Genomic DNA, 18896 nt, shown 5'->3' with positions numbered 1-18896 from the left:
TAGTTATTAACAGTGATCGCTTGGTATGATAGTCTTTAAATTAGACCAGATTGCCAGCAAAAGCATTCTGATTGCATTTAATCAGGAAATTAAAATGATTCTCTCTGGGCAAATCAGTTACCTTTACATTACTAAAAAAAAAAAAAAAAATTAAAAAGCAATCAGGCAAAGTTCTGTCATTTCCAGTTCTTGTTTATTGAGATCCAGAATAACAGTAATGTCCAATACGTAAAGCATTGCCTAACTCTTTTGATTTTTTGAAGCCATTGTACAGAATTATTCCCCAAAGCAGGCTAAGTATCGCTGTGACAGGGACCAAAAAGTATATTTTCTGGGTGTTGAGGGTTAGGTGTTTTTTTTTTGTTTTGTTTTGTTTTGTTTTATTTTTGTGTTCTGGCCTGCCAGGGAATTTTTACCCATTATGTGCTGGGACAACCTAGCTACCGGTACTTAGGGGTGCTCACAAAGGACAAAGAGTGGCCGGGCCCAGGGTGGGGGGGAAGGGGGCAGAAAAAGGAGGGTGGGGACAGTTTTTAGCTGGCTTTTCCTTGGCTTCGGGGAAGGACGTTCGTGTGCTGGGTTGCGGAGCTGCTGCGGTGGAGAGAAGGGAATTTCACCATCACCCAGACAGAGCTGCTGCTTCTTCTCCTTCTCCCCTCTTTGCTGGCCTCGCACCCCCAGTCCTGCCGGGACGTGTGGCAGCCACCGCCGCGGAGCTGCTGATCCACCTCAGCCACCAGCCCAGGATCTCAGCTCGTCCCTGCTGTCCCAGCCGACTGTTTCCTCGGAGCCCTGCAGGAGCACCGGGACTGACTGCCCGAGGGGTTTGTGAAACAAGCCTCTCCTTCATCCCGTCTCAGCCGAGAAAGCTGTCCCGGGGTCCCTGGTTCTGTTTTCTTGTTATTGCTGTAGTTATTGTTTGTTTGTTTGTCTGGTTATACTAGTAAAGAACTGTTATTCCTATCCCCAGATCTCTGCCTGAAAGCCCCCTTGATTTCAAAATTATAATTATTCGGAGGGAGAGGGTTTACATTCTTTCATCTCAAGGGAGGCTCCTGCTCTCCCTAGCAGACACCTGTCTTCTAGAACCAAGACAGATTTTGGCGCCCAACGTGGGGTACTGAGAGAAAAAGGGCAAAAAAGGAATAACAGTTCTTAAATAACCTAACTTTTGTGTGCTGGATTTAGAAACCTTGTTAGGTAGAACCATGTTGTTTAGCTTACCCAGGTTCGTGGGCCATGTGGTCACAGCTATATTTCTCCCATTTGCTGCACCTTACCTAAATATGGGTCCTATAACTAAGGCTACTGTGGCTATTATCCAGCTTGTTTTGTGGGTTGATAAGGTGAGGAATTCATGGATGTTTAACGTCCTCTGGACGGCGGGCTCATGGATTCAGAGCTGTCACACACTAACTGGATGGTTTTCAGGTTACTTTAATAATGGTACCTACTGGGAGAAAAAGACAGCTGGGGAAATTTTCTCCCAACCTTTCACCCAGTTCCTTGGGCCTACCCCGCCAGTTTTCAAAGGGTTAAAATCTTCTCTGAATGCTAATGACATCATACAGTGGCTGGTGTTGCTGATAGGCCTGTTCTACTTAGCCTTCAGAGACAAAGGGAAAGAGACCGGAGGTGCTGCTCCAGAGCCTGGCACAGCCCCAGAGCAAGGGGGTGCTGCTCCAGAGCCTGGCACAACCCCAGAGACAGGGAGTGCTGCTCCAGAGCCTGGCACAGCCCCAGATACAGGGAGTGCTGCTCCAGAGCCTGCCCCTGCCCCAGATACAGGGAGTGCTGCTCCAGAGCCTGCCCCTGCCCCAGAGACAGGGAGTGCTGCTCCAGAGCCTGCCCCTGCCCCAGAGACAGGGAGTGCTGCTCCAGAGCCTGCCCCTGCCCCACAGCCCACCTCAGAAATGAACCACCCAGAGTGAGTGGGGGTTCTGGTGAAGGAGATGCATGAGATGAGCCAGAAGAGAGAGTGCATTTCCTCAGCTGCTGAGAAACCCTTCCCCTGCCCCAAAGAGGGAGAGTCTGATGGTGCAGCAGTGGAACCCACAGATGTTACAACCATCCAGGTTCCAGATGAACCACAAGGGCAGTCACAGCCAGCAGCTGTTGCCCCTGTGGAAACGAGGAAGTCAAAGATGAAATCACAGCACCCTGCTGATAAGGATAAGAAAGGAGGGTCCTCACAACCCACAGGGGAGCCAGAAGTTGAAATCATCACTGAGTCTCTGACATATGACAGTCTCTGTAAGTTACAAAAAGACATTGTGAGGCGGGGGCGTGAGCCTTATACCACCTGGTTACTTCGGGTCTTGGACCTTATGGGTACAGGCGTGCAGCTGGATGGTGGTGAGGCAAGGAATGTGGGAACCTTGACGCAGGACTCAGGTGTGAATCAGATATTTGTCAGGGAGCAAGGGCCCCTTTCCCTCTGGGAGCGGCTTTTGATGAGTGTAAGAGAAAGGTTTGTCCATAGAGAGAGAATGGAAGAGCACTATCATAGAAGGGAATGGAAAACCATTGAGGAAGGGATCCAACAGCTGAGAGAAGTGGCGATATTAGAGGTCCTTTTTGGAAGGGGTGGACAGCATGATAATGACCCCGACAAAGTCAGGTGCACTGGGCAGATGTTGTGGAGTCTGGCAAATCTAGGGCCATGTGACTACACCACCTATATTGCAACGATTAATGCCGATAACGGCCGAGAGACGGTGGGTTCTGTTGCCACCAGGCTTAGAAATTATGACAGTATGGTCCATGGCCCACATCAGGCTAAGATTTCTGCTGTGATTAAAGAACTCAAAGAGGAGATGAGGGAAATGAGGGAAGAGATGAGGAGGAGCAGTTCCCATATGGCACCAGTGCGAGTCACAAGCCCAAAACTCCAAGCCCCACATCCCCCAGCTAGAGAGAGAGGGTACACCTCACGAACTGAGCTGTGGTTCTTTCTACGTGACCATGGGGAAGACATGGGAAAGTGGGATGGGAAACCCACTTCTGCCCTGGCAGCACGAGTGCATCAACTCAGGCAGGGAACCAGTAACCAGAAAGGTTCCACTAAAGTGAAGGTAGCCTCAACCTCCCGTGACGAAACTGCCAGATATTACAGAAAAGAAGATGCACATTCCTGAGTACAGCCAGATCGTGAGCCCTCTCTACCTGGTTACCTGAAAAAAGAATGATTTCCACTGGGGCCCTGAACAGCAGCAAGCCTTTGCTCAGATCAAACAGGAGATTGCTCATGCAGTAGCCCTTGGCCCAGTCAGAACAGGACCAGACGTGAAGAACGTGCTCTACTCTGCAGCCAGGAACAATGACTTGTCCTGGAGCCTTTGGCAGAAAGTGCCTGGGGAGACTCGAGGCCGACCACTGGGATTCTGGAGCCGAAGCTACAGAGGGTCCGAAGCCAACTACACTCCCACAGAGAAGGAAATCTTAGCTGCCTATAAAGGAGTCCAAGCTGCCTCAGAAGTGATTGGCACAGAAGCACAGCTCCTCCTGGCACCCCGACTGCCAGTGCTGGGGTGGATGTTTAAAGGAAAAGTTCCTGCTACCCACCACGCCACTGACGCTACATGGAGCAAGTGGATCGCCCTCATCACGCAGAGCGCCCATATTAGAAACCCAAATCGCCCTGGGATTTTGGAGATAATTACAAACTGGCCAGAAGGTGAAAACTTTGGTCTCACTGATGAAGAGGAGCAGGAACAAGTGACACAAGCTGAAGAAGCTCCACCGTACAACCAACTGCCAGCAGAAGAAACACGCTACGCTCTGTTCACTGATGGTTCCTGTCGCATCGTAGGGATGAACCGGAAGTGGAAAGCAGCCGTATGGAGCCCCACACGACAGGTCGCAGAGGCCACTGAAGGAGAAGGTGGATCAAGCCAACTTGCTGAACTCAAAGCTGTTCAACTGGCCCTGGACATTGCTGAAAGAGAGAAGTGGCCAAAGCTCTACCTCTACACTGATTCATGGATGGTAGCCAATGCTCTGTGGGGATGGCTGGAAAGGTGGAAAAAGGCCAACTGGCAACGCAGAGGAAAGCCAATCTGGGCTGCTGATGAGTGGAAAGACATCGCCACCAGGGTAGAGAAACTGTCTGTGAGGGTCCGTCATGTAGATGCCCATGTCCCCAAGAGTAGGGCTAATGAAGAGCACCGAAACAATGAGCAGGTGGATCAGGCTGCAAAGATAGAGGTGTCAAGGACAGACTTAGATTGGCAACACAAGAGAGAGTTGTTCCTAGCTCGATGGGCCCATGACGCCTCAGGTTATCAGGGTAGAGATGCCACCTATAAGTGGGCACGAAACCGAGGGGTGGATCTAACCATGGACAGTATTTCTCAGGTTATCCATGACTGTGAGACATGTGCCATGATCAAACAGGCCAAGCAGTTGAAGCCCCTCTGGTACGGTGGGCGGTGGTCCAGATACAAGTATGGGGAAGCCTGGCAGATTGACTACATCACACTGCCCCAAACCCGCCAAGGCAAGCGCTACGTGCTCACGATGGTAGAAGCCATCCAGTGATGGTTGGAAACCTACCCTGTGCCTCGTGCCACTGCCGGGAACACCATCCTGGGACTTGAAAAGCAGGTCCTTTGGAGGCACGGCACCCCTGAGAGGATTGAGTCAGACAATGGGACTCATTTCAAGAATAACCTTATAAACAGCTGGGCTAGGGAACATGGCATTGAGTGGGTGTACCATATCCCCTACCATGCACCCGCTGCTGGAAAAGTTGAACGGTGCAATGGCCTGCTTAAAACCAGCTTGAAGGCACTGGGTGGAGGAACTTTCAAGAACTGGGAGATTAATTTAGCAAAAGCCACATGGTTAGTGAACACCCGAGGTTCCACTAACTGAGCAGGCCCTGCCCAATCTGAGCCCTTTAGAACAACAGATGGAGATAAAGTTCCAGTGGTACATATGAGAGGTGTAATAGATAAACTTATGAATAAAAATTCATAAAGGTCTAAATAAATATATTTGTAGCTATAATAATAATAGAAAATAGAAAATACAGTGTGGCCAAAAAGGTCCTTCCCCAGATCTAGTCGAGAATTCCCATTAAGGAGATAACAATGCTAGCCAGCACCCAGATAAAGATCCTAGCCGGTGCCCATCAACCGAAAAGAATGGGCAGGACACGGGCCATCAGGCTGACAAAGGAATGAGCTCGGAGGAGCCAGACCCGAACACCCCACCCTGCAGACCACTGTTGGGAAAGCAATCAGGCTGACAAAGGAAGGAGCTTGGAGGAGATACCCATCGCCGGACCTGAACACCCCACCTGGCAGACCGCTGTTGGGGAAGCAATCAGACTGGACAAAGGGAAAAGCCAAGCGAGATATTCATCGGCTCCAACCCGGATCCCACCACTCCATCCTGATGGCCCGAACCAAAATTGAAATCAGGGAACATTAAAAACCTCTTTACATATGAGGAGACTCTGCCCGGACATCTATTAACTCTATTCTCCAATGCCAGGAAATCCATTCATCCAACAATCAAGGACCTTTGGTGAATAGTGCCTGCTTGGAATTTAGCCTCAGGACACAAAATCCCTATAAAAACCCAGGCCTGAGAACCCTCGATCGTGGATTTGGGAACACCTATACCTTTGGTGTAGACCCTGTCCACCCAGCGCTGCGCTGCCCATTTTATTGTGGTTTTTCTCGTTGTTTGTTCTTTATTGAAATTGTTTTATAATAAATTTCTCTTTTTATTTAACCTAAATTTGCCTTTGCATTTATAACAAGAAGTATGCTGGGAAAAACTGTTTGGGTTAATTCTGCCTCCAGCAAAGACAATCCAATCCGTGGGGTTGTCTTTGCTCAAGGACCGGGTTGCACTTGGTGGGTGATGCAAAAAGATGAAGAGACCCGGTGCATACCCCAAGGGGACCTGGTTTTAGGGTGAGCTACCCATAACACTGTGATTGTATCTGTATCTGCATGTACATATGTATATAGTTAAAGTAGTATGTGTTCTTGTATAACTTAAAGGTTTAATATTTGATGTAACATTTTGGTATGGGAAAAAATTCAGGGTGGATAGTGTTGAGGGTTAGGTGTTCTTTTTTTTGTTTTGTTTTGTTTTATTTTTGTGTTCTGGCCTGCCAGGGAATTTTTACCCATTATGTGCTGGGACAACCTAACTACCGGTACTTAGGGGTGCTCACAAAGGACAAAGAGTGGCCGGGCCCAGGGTGGGGGGGAAGGGGGCAGAAAAAGGAGGGTGGGGACAGTTTTTAGCTGGCTTTTCCTTGGCTTCGGGGAAGGACGTTCGTGTGCTGGGTTGCGGAGCTGCTGCGGTGGAGAGAAGGGAATTTCACCATCACCCAGACAGAGCTGCTGCTTCTTCTCCTTCTCCCCTCTTTGCTGTTGGCCTCGCACCCCCAGTCCTGCCGGGACGTGTGGCAGCCACCGCCGCGGAGCTGCTGATCCACCTCAGCCACCAGCCCAGGATCTCAGCTCATCCCTACTGTTCCAGCTGACTGTTTCCTCGGAGCCCTGCAGGAGCACCGGGACTGACTGCCCGAGGGGTTTGTGAAAACAAAGCCTCTCCTTCATCCTGTCTCAGCCGAGAAAGCTGTCCCGGGGTCCCTGGTTCTGTTTTCTTGTTATTGCTGTAGTTATTGTTTGTTTGTTTGTCTGGTTATACTAGTAAAGAACTGTTATTCCTATCCCCAGATCTCTGCCTGAAAGCCCCCTTGATTTCAAAATTACAATCATTCGGAGGGAGGGGGTCTACATTCTTTCATTCCAGGGGAGGCTCCTGCTCTCCCTAGCAGACACCTGTCTTCTAGAACCAAGACACTGGGTCATAAATAGTTCAGTTTTTATACTTAACATTTTTTCTGGCTGACTGTGCTCAGAATGATTACCTTAATTTTCGACTTTAATTGCATAGATGTAAATAAGCCATGGCAGTTGATTGTATACAATTATATATATATATTGAAGTTTTAATAATGGTATACTTCCTAAAGTAGTTATAATTATTATTGAGTTTTAACAAGTACATACATATGTAAAAATGGATTATGCTTGTCATGGGTAAGTTTTCTGCATGCACAGAAGGGAAATTTATTGTTTTGGGGGATTTTTTTTACGTCATTTTGTTTTATTTTATCTTGACATTACTTCCAAGAATGCAAGACTTATTGCTAAAAAAAAAAAAAAAAAAAAAAAAATTATTTAGCAAAAAATATTGTTAAAAAAAACCAAAACAGGATTTTCAGTAAATAGCTGTAGAAAACACGGAGTTAGGTGCAGGATGAACCAGCTCATCAGAGTAAGCAGTAAGTGTTTTGCTTTTGCTATTTTGTCCTTGTTCTGAGATGAGCTGGAGAATTAATTAGGGTCACATGAAATTGCTAAGATGCTTGAGGAACCTACAAGTACATGTAGGTTTATAAATCAAGTTATTTTCAGCAGTTTACCTTCCTCTCTGAACCTGAGAACCAAAATGAAAATTTTTGCAACTTTCCCTTTTTCACATCCATTACATCAACATTTTCCTTCTTATCATTACTAGTATTAGCTCTCAAAAGTGTGAATAATTTCAATTAAAATATGGCAAGTTTTAATCTGAGAAATTTGCATATTTATATTGTGTCTGTAACAGTGAAGGTAGAGAAGGTTTATGTGTGTGCAGTGTGCTCAACAGCATACTTTCTGGTATAAATTGTCAAAAGAGCGCTCACCCTGTAACGTTTCTAATGCACAACCTCTTTCCTACTAAGTCAATGATAAGCCTTTGAAAGGGCCATTGCTTCCTGTGAAGAAAACTCAACAGCTCATCCTCTCATCCTGATGAAAATGCAGACACTTAACATGCTTTATTCTCCACAATTGCAAATAGCTAATCATAATTAGGAACCCTGCTGTTGGGAAAACTGCTCACCCTTGCACAAAAAAAAAAATCCCACTGAAGTTGTAATTTTCCTTTCTTGTATTCTTCAAATCTTTCTAAAACTAAGTGTCTACACAGTTTGCCTGAAAGTAACACATGGACTCCTGCAGAAACAACTCTTCCATTGACCCGTCAGTGCTCCCAACTCAATACATTTTTCTGCTTTCTTACTGTAAATGAAGGACTGATTGGATATGATTCGTTGTCTGTTCTTTTGTTCATAGGAAGTGCCTTGGCATGAGACTAGAGCATACATCTATTTCATTTCTATTTTTCTGATTTCCTTATAAAATGCCCTGATTGGTTATGCTTACCTGAAAATTATATCTCTGCAAGCAGAATCTTCTAGTTAAAAGTATGTCAGTATTGAAGAAATAATGATTGAGGCATTTAAGAAGGATTCATGATCACTAGAAAGATAATAATAGTTTGAAGAATAGTAAAGAACAATTCACCCCAGCTGGGAAATAAGTCTTATGAAATTCCCTGTGCCAGTTCTCATATAGTTACAATGTAAGAAAATATAAAACATTTCCTTTCAGTATTTGCCTCATTTCCTGCGTTTTCAGTTAAAAGTTACGGAAATCTATTTTGGTCTCTTAATTCTGTTGCATACTAGAGACCTGTGCCCCACACACTGGCCTGTCAAATATTTACCTCCAATCAGTCTTCAAGTGTGTGAACTCTGATGCACCCTAAGTCCTAAGGAGAGTGCTGCACTTTGAACCAGTTCAGCAATAACAAAGCCCTCTTTTCAATTTAGACCATTTTGGGGATGCACTGGCACCTGCATCCACCTTGTTTTCATGTTCCTGGTAAAAGATGCTTCTTTACTGGGGGAGGGGACAAAATAAACTGAATGATAATTTTTTTCCCTGCCATCTGCATTCTTGTGACGTTCTATTGAATTTGATTGGCATGCCATTAGCTTTACATTATTTAAAAGAAATTCCTGCAGTATTTCCAGCGCAACCAAATAATTGAAAGACATGTCATGCAACATCTTGTTTTAATGACATACATCACCATTCAGTACCATTGTAATGACATTTCTGCCACTTAAGATGTCTAAACCAATATCTATGGTTTTCCAGTATAACCCTGTATTTCTGTATTTCTGTATACAGAACCAAGGGGTTTGAAATTTTGTGGGGTTTGTTATTTTTTGTGAGAGGAGGGGGTAAGGGAGTTAAATATAACCCTTCAAAACTGAGCCAGTCATAGAAAATGTTGGTGTTTATTTGAATTGCATCATTAATATATTATTTTTATGTCATCACTAAGAAGTTATGATCAAAACAGGAGGAGAGTTTAGCTCTACTAATTTACTACATGAGATCCCAGTACCAAAATTTCATATGAGTAGAAAAACATGGTAGTTGCCACCTCAGAGTGAATCACAGAATCATAGAATTAACTAGGCTGGAAAAGATCTCTGAGATAATTGAGTCCAACTTATCACCTAACACCACCTTGTCAATTAGACCATGGCACCAAGTGTAACATCCAATCTTTTCTTAACCACCTCTATGGATGTGACTCCAGCACCTTCCTGGGCCATCTATTCCAATGCCCAATCACTCTTTCTGTGAAGAACTTGTTCCTAATGCCCAGCCTAAACCTGGTCTGGCACAGCTTAAGAGACTGTTCTCGCATCCTGTCACTGGTTTCCTGGGAGAAGAGGCTGATCCCCACCTGGCTACAGCCTTCTTTTCAGGGAGTTGTAGAGAGCGATAAGGTCTCCCTGAGCCTTCTTTTCTTCAAGCTGAACACCCCCAGCTCCCTCAGCTGCTCCTCATAGGACTTGTGTCCCAGACTCTTCACCAGCCTCGCTGCCCTTCTCTGGAGACGCTCCAGCACCTCAACATCCCTCCTGAACTGGGGGCTCAGCACAGCACACAGCACTCAGGTGTGGCCTCACCAGTGCTGAGTACAGGGAAGAATGACCTCCCTGCTCCTGCTTTCCAAATTTCTGTCCGTTTTTATTTTCCAGATTGCTGCTTTCCAAATTTTACTACTGACTTCAAGTGCCCAGTTTTGGCTCCCAATGTTTAGAGAGGAAGAAAACATAGATGTGTACATCTGCATTATATGTATATCTGCACAAAATCTCACATATATAAGAGATAGACAGATAGCTACTCTCTGTGCTTTTCATAAAAAAAGAAAGACAAAAAAGAGACAATGCAAATTCACAGAAGACATCTTCATGTACAAATATTCCTGGTACTTTAATGAATAAAACTTAAAAACCTGTAAAGTGAGACAAATTCTTGCTTCAAGAACAGAAGTTTATGAACTGACATTTGTGTCACGTATTTATTAATGTACTAGCTTAGAACTTCTATCATAAGGGAAAGAAAGGAAAAAAAGAGCAACTTTCAGAAATGCCTCATTAATTTCTGGATTTTGGGTGGTTTTAGGTTTGGGTTTATTGTTTGTTTGATTTTTGGTACATATTTTCATATGCAATTAGCTAAACGAAGCATTCCTTTAGAAATCCTGTTTGTTAAGAAACTTTAACCTGGGCAAAGTGTGATCAGAAGTAAAGCAAGTTGGAAGGATTACCAGTAAAATACTTAACTGTTGTTAAGACAAGACACTAATGTGTGTCTTGTTCACTGTTGTGCTTCTCAGGGCAAAGTAATTTGTAAAACACTCTTTTAAAACACTCTGATGTGACAAGATGATGTTTGCATTGTCATGATGTTTTCTTACACCTCTTTTGTATTGCAGTTGTCATCAAACTATGTTTTCTATTAAAGCATAAGAAATTGAACAAAATGCTGATATTCTGATAACAATTCTGCAACATTGGGATACACAGTTTTGCCTTCTCTCATCCCATGTGTACAAAGAAGTGGTACTTGCATGTTATGGGACTTGAACTCCTCTGGTGAATGTCACAGGTGTGTATCCTTTAGTAGGAGCTTTTGGGTTTACATCTCAGATTTAGCTAAAACAAGCATAACGATAAATGTGGCTGGATAGTTCCCTATTAGTTGTGTTTATGAGGACACAAAAGTATGTACATTATTTATTTTGCTCTTCACTGCAGTTTGTGCACATTGGCTTCCTTACATTCTTTTTATTTACTGAAGCATTTTTTTTTTTACAAAATTATCATTTTGGAGAGTCCTGTTAGGTTTTAAAGTACTATCAATCTCATGGAATGAGATTTTTAGGAGGCTTAATACTAGTGTACTCATAGCAAAAAGGAAAGCCAGCATATATTCTGTGAATATTAGTTTTATTTATTAATTCATTTTAAGTGGTCTGTGCTCTGCAGGCCAGGACTGCATTTTTTAGTTGTAAATACATAAACACGTATTTGTCACTTTATCCTGCTTTTTTGAGAAAATTCGCCACAGTCTAAGGTCTAAGGACTGATTTAAAGTATCTGGCGTTAACAGCTGTAACTGATATTGAACAACACCAACCTCATTGAAATTACTCTGTTTTTTACAAAAGAAAGAGATGCCTCCAACACAGCTGTTCTAAAATCCAGTCCCAGGAAAGTACGTTATCACTACAGAAAACAAGGTAAGACAAATATAGCACATCAGTGACATTTTTGTTCAAGTGACTTTCAATTTTGAAGGAAACTTCTGTAGTTTTAAAAGTTGAAATATTGATCCATAAGCATATTTCCCCCCTCCAACAGTTTTGCAGAGTCAAAACCAACAATTTCAATAATATTCAACTTTATTATAATAAACCCATGTTTGTATAGTTTTTTGTTTACTTTTATAATGCTGGGTTTTTTAATTTCTAGATTTTTAATTTTTTAATTTTATTTCTATTTTGTCTTATGTGTCTTGGCAGCACTGGGACAAGAAAGGCTTGATCTTGGAATAATTATTCATATTATTATGCAAATGAAGAAAACCAAGCAAAGAAAAGGTCACTGTAAAATTTTCCTTGCTAGGTCTACAAATATTCCAAGTAGCATATTTGTAAATTCAAGTGTAAATATTTGCATTTTTTCATTTTTACTAACTACATAAACACTAAATCCTGAACACAAGTATAATCTGAATAAGAGAAATTTATGTCTGAGGTTTTTCAGACCAACTAGCTTTAGGACTCTTTCTCTAGTCCCTGTCAAGCAGCTGTTTGGAGCAGGGACCAAGGCATTGTCATTATCCTGTCAAAGAGTTTCATTCCCACCATTGACCGGAGCTGACACTTCTGATTTCGTGCTTGCTTTGGTCAGGTCCACACAACTGTGGGATGTGAAAGCCCGCTCTGTGCTAGAGCATAATGAAAAAAGAAAGGATTTCAAAATAAAGGTTATATATCCCAAAGATTTTATAACAATAAAAATTAGAGGGAAAAAATTTAAGAAAATGTCATTTGGTTGCGTTAATAATTTATGCACAAATCAGTGTAAAATATGGGAAGATTGTAAGAAGCATTGTCTTGCTTTTTTGCAAGAGGAAGGAAAAAAAGCTGTCAAAGCAATACAAATTGAATTCCTCTGGTTATTGCATTCAAACATTAATTATAATTCTAAATTTACCTCAACCCCCAATCACATCTGATTGAATTAAATTCTAATTCCCACTATGCAACCATGAATGACAAAAGTGATGCAATCTCAGCATTAAAGTTTCTAACTGGCAGATGTGTCTCTAAAAGGCAAAGCCTTTTGGACATATCAGTATTTGTAAGGATTGGTATCAGCATATTTAATCAGAATTAAATTCTCTGAAGTGAAATGGTGAGGATTTTTTATTAAAACTACTTTCAGGTGGTGATAACAGATGTGTGACTGTCCAGTTTGCTTGCACTTCTGATTTCCAAGAACAGTGTGGTTGATGGTATTGAACTAGGAAGTCTGAGCACATGTGGCATAGCTGTTAATTGCTTTCTGGTTGTTACTGTCATGTTGTAATATTTTCATCACACTAACCTGGTGAATAGAACAGCAGATACATTTTTTTCTTAAGTAATTCTATTTTCTGGTTATATGTTGAGGTAGAGCATTCAAGGCAGGCCATTTAATAAGTCAGTGTTAATGTTTTCCACTGAATTATATTTTTTCGTAGCTTCCGTATTTCCTGGTAAAATATATATATATACATAGTTGTGAAATCTCTCTTCTTGAATACTGATTTATTGATAAGTGTTCTTTTCCTTATCAAAAAAAACCCCCTTTGTGATAAACTGCTTCAAGCCAGACAATGCAGAGTTAGTAAGAAGTATAAAAATTATGACCTTACTTTATTGTTTGCCACATATTATTTCATTGTTCACAAATGGGGAATTTAAAATATCTTTATTGAGAGAAACAGAGTAGTAATTAATCTTTCAGCTCTCAGATATTATTCATTCATTTTCCACAGCATTTTATCAAGGTCATCATAACTCCATATTGTAGGTGTTATATACTTATAACATGTGGGTTTTGTGAATTTTAGAGGTATGTAAAAAGATGAGTATTTTAATTGCTTGTCACTCAGCAAAATTGCAGATGAAATTACAGGCTAACAGAAGATGATGGTGGTGATAAGTCCTGAGTGAATAAAAGTTCTTGCAGATGTGAGTCTTTATTTCCTTGAACCTTTCCTTAAAGCCAGTGTAAAAAAAGAGCATGAGAAAACTTCTCCAATTAAATATTTTTCTTCAATACATTGCAAAAATATGACAAGCAGTCTTGAGTTCAGTGATCTGTAGAATCAGGAAGAAATTAATTTTGTAGATTATCATAGGTATCATGAAACACATACTGCTAAAAAAGTCTTGTGCTGAGAATGAATCTAAGACCATTTTTATATTTTGAGTTGGATATAGTCCATCAATGAAAGAAAACTTATGACAGCTAGGAATTTTTCCGTACCTAAGGTGGTTTCTTTTTTGTCTTTGTCTACTAATACCATGTCCATCTTGCTTGTGTTTGTCTTCATCCACATGTTGATCAATAAATATTTCTGCTGATGAAAATAGGCTGATTGATGAACAATATTGGCCTGTGACAAACATAAACCTAAATGTTGGACTCATGCTCAAGTTTGTCTTTTGCTGCTTATAGATCTTGATCAGGACCAGATGAAACTTAAACATTATGAACCTGTGCATGGAGAGATTCTGTTACAGATCTGTCATCAACCCCTAGTCACTGTGCATGGACTATTAAGACAAATGATATCTCAGAAAATATCTAAATCCTTGCATGCCATCACTCTCAAGCACACTTTCTAACAGAGGCTGGATGTCCTAAAAGGCTTTATTCTCACATAGTTTGGAGATATTGCATATACTACACACCTCAGGGTTTGTCACTTAGTGAATGAAATTCACTCATTTTTCTGATAACTATCGTAAACATTTCTTTTCCATATCCTCGCTGACTGCTTGCTTGTTATGGTTAACCCCAGCCAGTAACTGAAGCCTACTCAGACTCACTTCCCCACAGTGGGATGGAAGAGAGAATAAAAAGAGGGAAAGTAAAAAACTTGTGGCTTAAGATAAATTCAGTTCAATATGCAATGCAAAATCCATGCAAAAAGGTGAACCAAAACAAAAAATTCATTCCCCTCTTCCCATGAGCAGGAAGGTGTTCATCCACCTCCAGGAAAACTGGGCTCCATCATATGTAATCCTTACTCAGGAACACAGACACCATCACTCTGAGTGTCTCCTCCTTTCCTCTTCTCTCCACAGCTGTAGGGCCTATCTGGTCTGGAATATCCCCTTGGATCAGTTGGAGACAGCTGTCCCCTCCCAGATGTGTCCCCTCTCTACTCCTTGTGCACCTGCAGCATGGTTGCTGGTGGGATGGGCTGAGGAGCAGAAAAGGCCTTGGCTCTATCAAGCCCTACTCAGCAGTAATAAAAACATCCCTTCTTATCAAGACTGTTTCCAGCGCAAATACAAACCATAGCCCCATACAAGCCACTCTGATGAAAGTTAACTCTGTGCCATCTAAAACCAGCACATCATTTCATGATACATGTAATATTTATGGCTGTCACCTCTTGGATAAAGGAGATGTTGGTTCCAAAGACGATTAAGGTCAAAGCTTGCCTGACTGCAAAGAAAAAACTGTATTGCTGAGAAAAGAGTAACAAGATCATAAAGGCATTGAATCAAAACTGGTTTGGGTAAAAGGGAGCATGACATGGGCAGGGAGACTTCCCACGAGACTGGATGGATTGAAATCCCATCCAACCTGATCTTGAACACCTCCAGGGAAGGAGCATCAACAATTTCCATGGGCAACTGGTTCCAGTGCCTCACTACCCTCTGGGTTGGATCTCCACATACAATGGATCTCCATTTTCAATCATGAAATGGAAAAAGATCAGCTATTTTTAATAGATGTTATTAGCATGTCTTTCTACATGCATGAAACCATTCACTAAGCAGAATAGAAATATGCCAGCAGATGAACAAGCTCTGAGATAATATTGTATTTGTTGCCTTTAAAAGAGAAGAAAAATTCCTTTTTCATTTTTGGTATGGGAATTGTTTGATAAACAACAGTTTATATTGAGCTAGCTGGAAAAGTTGAACTATTACCATTCAAATATGAACTTAACTCCTTTAGTTTTGAAATGTGAATCAGAGTTAGTACCAATAACAGTAAATCAAATTACTGTACATTTCAACTCTAAATTACTTACATAATGCATGCAATACTAATCCTAAAAATATACAAGAAATAGAATTGAAAAAAAATATATTTCTGCATGAAGAAATACAGAATTCTTTTAGATGGAGGAATGCTTACATTGCATCGACTCAGGGACAAAAAAAATGCATCAGAATGTTTTTATCTGACATGTTGTATCTGATACTTGAGATGATAAGCAATATTTTTCAATAACTCGGTTCAAATTGTCAGTTAAAATTCCCATTAATAGAATTACAAAATCACTTTGACTGTGTTTTAATGCAAAATCCACCTGGATAATGTAGTTAATATTCTATGCAAATGTTTATTGCACATTGTCAGTTCACATCAGACAACCTGGTCTGATGTGAACAAACCCAAATAAATCTGAAGCAGTTCATAGAATCACAGAGTGGCTTGAATTGGAATGGACCATCCAGTCCTGCCCTCCTATTCTGGGCAGAGTTGTGCTTCACTAGATCAAGCTTCTCAAAGCCCTATACAACCTGGCCTTTAATGCTCCCAATGTTGGGGCATCCACAGCTTCTCTGAGAAACCTGTTCAAGACCCTCACCATCCTCTTTGTATAAACTTCCTTCCTCTTTTCCGATCTAAATCTATCCTTTTTCAGTTTAAGACTTTTAACTTCTAGTTTAAGACTTGCCCTTTATCTTGTCAATATAGGCCTTTGTGAATAGTCGCTCTCCACCTTTCTTACAGACCCTGTTGATAATGGAAGGATTGCAGTGGGTCTCCCTGAAGCCTTCTCTTCTTCAGTTCTTTCAGACTTTTGTTATAGGAGAGGTATTCTAGCCATGTTTTTTGTGGGCCTTCTCTGGATTCATTCCAAGGGGCCCACATCTTTCTTGTGCTGCGGACCACAAAGCTGAATGTAGCACTCCAGAGGGGGTCTCACCAGAGCAGAACCAAGGGGCAGAACCCCCTCCCTTGCCCTGCTGGCCACACTGCTTTGTTGGCAGCCCAGGTTTGGACTGGCTTTCTGGGCTGCCAGTGTGTATTGGTGGTGGCTCAGGTCCAATTTTTCACCCACCAGTATATTGAGTCTGGCTGAGATGGAGTTAATTTATCAAGAATAATGTTGTAGGTGAGCATTGTGAAAGGCCTTACAGAAGTACACATAGGTGATGTCAACAACAGGTAGCTTTTCCTTGGGATTCTGATGCAGTCACTCCATGACAGAAGGTTGCTAGTGTGTTATGTGTTTATGGTCAATGTAGTCCATTACATTTCTTCCATAAACATACATATTTATTGACATATTATGTAACATATTACATTACTATGTGTTTATGCTCAATGTAGCCCATTACATTTATTACGTAGCTATATAGGCCTTTTTTGCTCAATGTAGCTGATTACTAGTGGACTACATGCTATTAGGAGATTTCTGTAAATCTCTGCCAGAGAAGCAGAAGTGAGATGTGTTTTATTACTGAGGAAATTCGTGCATGGCACTGTTTCTTGCACACCATTTTAAGGATAACCTTTGTGATATCTATAGGGCCACATTGTGCATGAATCAGACAGGTTCATTCCTGATGGGATGGGCAGCATCCTCTGCATATTCTTCCACTCTCCCATGCTTGGGAAAGGCATGGAAATAGTATCACATCTTCCGAGTCAGTTCCCACTCATCATCCAATCAGTTCTGATTCACTGTGGTTATGCATGTTTAGGGTTGAATTAGAATGACATATAAGCACAAAACTGGTAAATCAAAAGGGCAGAAAAAGGGCAAGGAGGTATAATTTAAAATTAACTATTATCTCTAGTGTTTCAAGATTTTGAGACTTGCACCCCCTCCCCCGCAAAATAGGAGGGAACTTCACAATATGTTGTAGGTCAGAAAAGACCTTCTTTTTTAATTTGTAGACATTTAATAAATTGGTAAACCAATTTCCTCTCTAAAGAAAATAGGTTGTGGGGAGTGGTTTGCAGAGTGTTTGCAGAGTGTTGTGATCCATTTTTCACAAAAAATTGTCTCCATTTATGTTTGCCTCGATCAGAATCTCTCAGTATTTATAATTCCAGACTTAGAATGTATTTCATGCTTCATATTACTTAATTAGAAGTGAGAAACATTATCTTAATTGCAGATATTCACTTATGTCTGAAGATACTGTCCATTTTCACATGATCTCTTGTCTCCTCACATGTTCTATTTTCCATGAAGTTGGAATATTGTAAATAGCTTTTTAGGTATTTTTCTTGAATGAGAAAGAAAATAATTCATAGACATGTAAATTTTTTATAAAGAGTACAGACCCTGGCTTGAGATATGATGCCACGGGCATGAATCATATACAATAACATTGTAAATGAGATAACTGTAGCATTATATTCTCTGGGCAGAGTTAATAGATTCAGTAGGACTCTAGCAAGATATTGTAGCTGACATTTCCCTATTTCTTTCAGAAAAGCCTTTATTAATCCTCAGTTTGCATATTGGACCAGATTAAGTCCCAGCAGAGAAAATCCTAGATTTAGTGGTTTTAATTTCCTAAGTTACTGAGTAGGAGCCAACTTTGCAACTGTTGTCAAATTTGACTAGGATACTCTATCAGCTTTCTTTCTCACTCACTGACAAAGCATTTCCTGATAAAGAAAATATACTAATGTTCCTAACAAACGCTAACTGACATCATCTCCAAAACTATATGTAAAGGTGACCTTTATTTTTTTCTATTTATTTTTGTGTGATTCCTGACAATGCCTTAATATGGAATTGCCTTCCTTTTTTTCTCAATTAATTTTATAGAAAATAATTATTTATGTACTGGAATATATGTTTTTGACAATTTCCCCAACCTCTTGCCTTTCAGTGCAAATGTTTCAAACTGTTCTAATGTCCTTGAAGGTCTCATGTTGACTTGGTCTCTTACTAAAGCACTGGAACACTGTGTTCTATATAGAATTTTGAATGTCTGCAAAAGGAAAGATGATGCCTAGAGATAAAATATCCAGACAGATTTAAACAGTAACCTCATAGGATACTGTAAAAATGTCTTCACTTCCAGAAGTCTACCATCCTTATTTAAGAAAGTCCCTTTTCCTTCACAGAAAACTGAAGTATTTCAGTGGTGCAACCTCACATACAAGATATTTTTTCTCTTCAGCGCACCCAATTGTGGTCTCTTCTGTTAATATTGCATAGCTATGTGTTTTTCTTGGGTTATTCTTGCACCCCATTGCTTTGTACAGGTTTATGTTACTTACGAGAGTGGAACAGAAACATTTCTAGGAGAAACATCCCCATAAAGTCAAGATACTTAATCATGGAAACTATTATATAGAATTTCATACATTTCTTCTATTAATTTATTTTTAG

Source organism: Poecile atricapillus, chromosome Z (genome assembly GCF_030490865.1).
Source record: "Poecile atricapillus isolate bPoeAtr1 chromosome Z, bPoeAtr1.hap1, whole genome shotgun sequence".
Classification (NCBI taxonomy): domain Eukaryota; kingdom Metazoa; phylum Chordata; class Aves; order Passeriformes; family Paridae; genus Poecile; species Poecile atricapillus.
This window is presented reverse-complemented; position numbering follows the sequence as displayed.